We start from the raw sequence: 3,243 nt of genomic DNA, 5'->3' as shown, positions 1-3,243 counted from the left end.
TCCCCACCCCTTTTTTCTTTTCTTTCTCTTTCTTTCTTTCTTTCTTTCTTTCTTTCTTTCTTTCTTTCTTTCTTTCTTTCTTCCTTCCTTCCTTCCTTCCTTCCTTCCTTCCTTCCTTCCTCCCTCCCTCCCTCCCTCCCTCCCTTCCTTCCTTCCTTCCTTCCTTCTTTCTTTCCTTTTCTTGTGACAGGGTCTTGACATGTAGTTCAGACCAGCCTTGAAGCCTCGTGACCTTCCTGCCTCAGCCTCCCAAGCGCTAGGATGACAGGTGTGCACACCTTCTGGATTCCTTGAGCCCAACCTGACCGTGCTCCTGCAGGGAGGCTGAGGTAAAAAGCACTGACAGAGTGAGAAGTCTAGAAAGTGCTTCCTTCGCCCACCTGCCCTGAGGCCAAGAAGGAGCGGCCCTCTCCTGCCCTGGCCAGGTACAAGGTGCCTGAAAGGGATCTCCCTGAATTTACTACCTGGGGTTTCAGGAAGAAAGTAGGTCTGAGACTCCCCTCGCCTGAGGACTAGGGGTGCAGCTGGGCTCAAGCTTCACCAGAGCAGGCAGTCACATGGGCTCTAAACTGGAACAGTGCCCAAAGGGGACAGGGCTCCAGGGAACAAAGCAGGCCGCGCTCCCAGAGCTCTCCTGGAATCGGCTGTCTGCAAAGGGATCTTGTGGGTAAGGGATCCACAGAAGCCGAGGATGAGCCGCAGATCCTCAGAATCTGGCAGCCGGAGAAGCGGTGTCTGTGGTGTCTGCATGGGAAGCAGCCATTCAGGGTAGAGGGAAGCGAAGGACAACCTCTGAAATCAAATCCTGGAAGGGAAAGTCATCCTGGACAGGCTCCAGCCCCAGAGGGCACCAGATGAAGGGCCAGATGACGGGGCAGCAGGCAGCGGGATGGTTTCCTTTTCCCCCTAATCCTCCTTCCCCCAGTACTGGGTGGAGAGGTCAGAAACTGCCGTCAGCAAGTGGGGGAGGCAGCAGTCTAGAAGCTGAGAGGCCTTGGCGTGGAGCTCCCTGCGGAGTTTGGATCTGCCCTTCTTTGTGAGACAGGAGTGATGAGATGAGAGGTCTGGACAGGATTCTTCATTATCTCTCCTACGCTGTTTCTCTTCAGATGCATGAGTTGTCTAATCCGTCTTTAGTTCCACAAGTACAATTTTATCTCTAGAAATTAATTGTTTGGAGGGCCAGGCATACAGTTCAGCGACACAATGCCTGCCTGGCCAGTGCAAGGTCGTGAGTTCGATTCCTGGTACCAAAAAAAATGCAAAAAACAAACAAGAAGTTCTCCTGTACCCACTGCAAAAAAGGAAGGAAGGAAGGAGGACAAGAAAGAGGAGGAGGAGAAGTTTGAGACAGAATATTGAGAAGTTACCCAGGCTAGCCTCAAATTTGTAATCCTGCTACTTCAGCCTCCTGAATAGCTGGAATTACAGGTACATAAAACTGTGCCTAGCTCCTTTCTTTCTTTTTTTAAATGTATTTGGTACAGAGTCTCACTACGCAGTTTGGACTTGTAGTGATCCTCCTGTTTTCAGCCTTCCCAGAGCTGGGATTATAGGTATGTACCACCACAACCAGACTTGGTGGCCAGCTCAGTGTGCCCAGGGTTGTGGTCCACACAGCAGGTGGTGCCAGGGATTGAATCCTGGTCCCTGAGCTTGCCTAAACAGGTGCTTAGTCTGTGAGCTGTCTTGCTGGCCCTGGCTCATTTTTTAAAATGCATTAAGTAGTATTGTTTTGTTTTATGTATTTAGGACTGGGTCTACAGGGTCTGCAGGGTCCCTCTATGTAGATCAGACATGATCCTCCTGTTTTCAGCCTCCCAAGTGCTGGGACTACAGCTGCATACCACCACGCCCAATCTCAATCTCCATCTCAGGGAGCCCCAGAGGCGGGGCCAATGGCACACCAGGGATTAACTCCTCTGTGCTCTGCCGAAGCAGGCACTGTAGTCCTCTGAGCTCTCTGGGCCAGCTCCGTTTTTGTTTTTTTACAGTGCTGCAGAGTAAACAGAGGGCCTTATGCATAAGCACATCCCATTGAGCTACATCCCCTGCATCCCCAGGCCTAACCACAGCCCTTTTGTGTATTGGACATGACCATAGCTATATGTGAGGTCTTCTCAGATCTGACACTGTTGTTTGTTGCTGCTATTTCATGCCTTGCTTCTGTTAGGGCTTTATTGTCTTGTGTTTTTAGTTTGTTTTGTTTGTTTTGAAAGCTGAATCACTGGCTTTGGCATTTTATCTGTGGGGTTTTTTTTCAACCAAGATCCAGGTTCAAACTATAGTTCCCTTGCTTGTTGCCAAAGGGAACCACCAACTACTTCAGGTTACACAATCATTTGAGGCTTCTTCTGCTTCTTCTTTTTCTTTTTGTGGTACCGGGGATCAAACTCAGGTCCTTGTGTTTGCCAGACAGGTGCTTACGCGGCTAATCTATATCTCCATCTCTCATTTGAGGCGTCTGCGCTCCCAGGGAACATGGTTTTGGACAGAACGGCAACCTGGAGGCCAGCTCTTGAGAAATAGGCTCTGGGGAGAGTCTTCTATCTCTCTGTCCTGACTTAAATCAAGTTGAGGACAGGAAAGACTTCTTGCTTTTCACTTCTGAGCGATAAGGTGACTGCCCTTGGGCTCTGTGGTGATCCTACTGTAAAGGCGTCCTGCAGTGGACACTGTTCTACAGGCCCTAGGTGTTGTAGGCAGCTACATTAGATAGGAATATTATAGGCCAGGCCCTCAAGGAGACAATATGGAAGACAAGGTGACTTTGCAACTTTGGAAGACACAGACTACCCTGCTATAGGCGAGATCTCAAGACAAAGAAGTAAACAAATGCAGCCACATCCCTAGGGATGGACATCAGGGATTGATATTCTAAATAGGTATCAATCACCTTGAAAGAGCCTGAAGAGTCACTTACCCAAACCCCAACAGGAAGAGACCTGGCTCCATATTCATGCCCACTTGCTATAGTGACTCACTTCCCCATTTGATTCCAATTTAATCAATTTTACCTGCACACCGGTAATTGTAATCTCATTGGATGGCCATGGTTTTGTCCCACGACAAGTCCACCTAAGTGAGTTCTCATGTTCTGTACCTTAGACCTGCCTCACCACATGGTTTTACTCTATAAAAATCCCTGGGTGAGGGGGATCCCTGGAGGTCGGCAAGATAGCTCAGTGGTCTAAAGTGCCTGCTTAGGCAAGCTTAGGCAAAGTGCAGCAACGGTGTATGGAT

Source organism: Octodon degus, unplaced genomic scaffold (assembly GCF_000260255.1).
Source record: "Octodon degus isolate 3935 unplaced genomic scaffold, OctDeg1.0 scaffold00020, whole genome shotgun sequence".
NCBI lineage: Eukaryota > Metazoa > Chordata > Mammalia > Rodentia > Octodontidae > Octodon > Octodon degus.
This window is presented reverse-complemented; position numbering follows the sequence as displayed.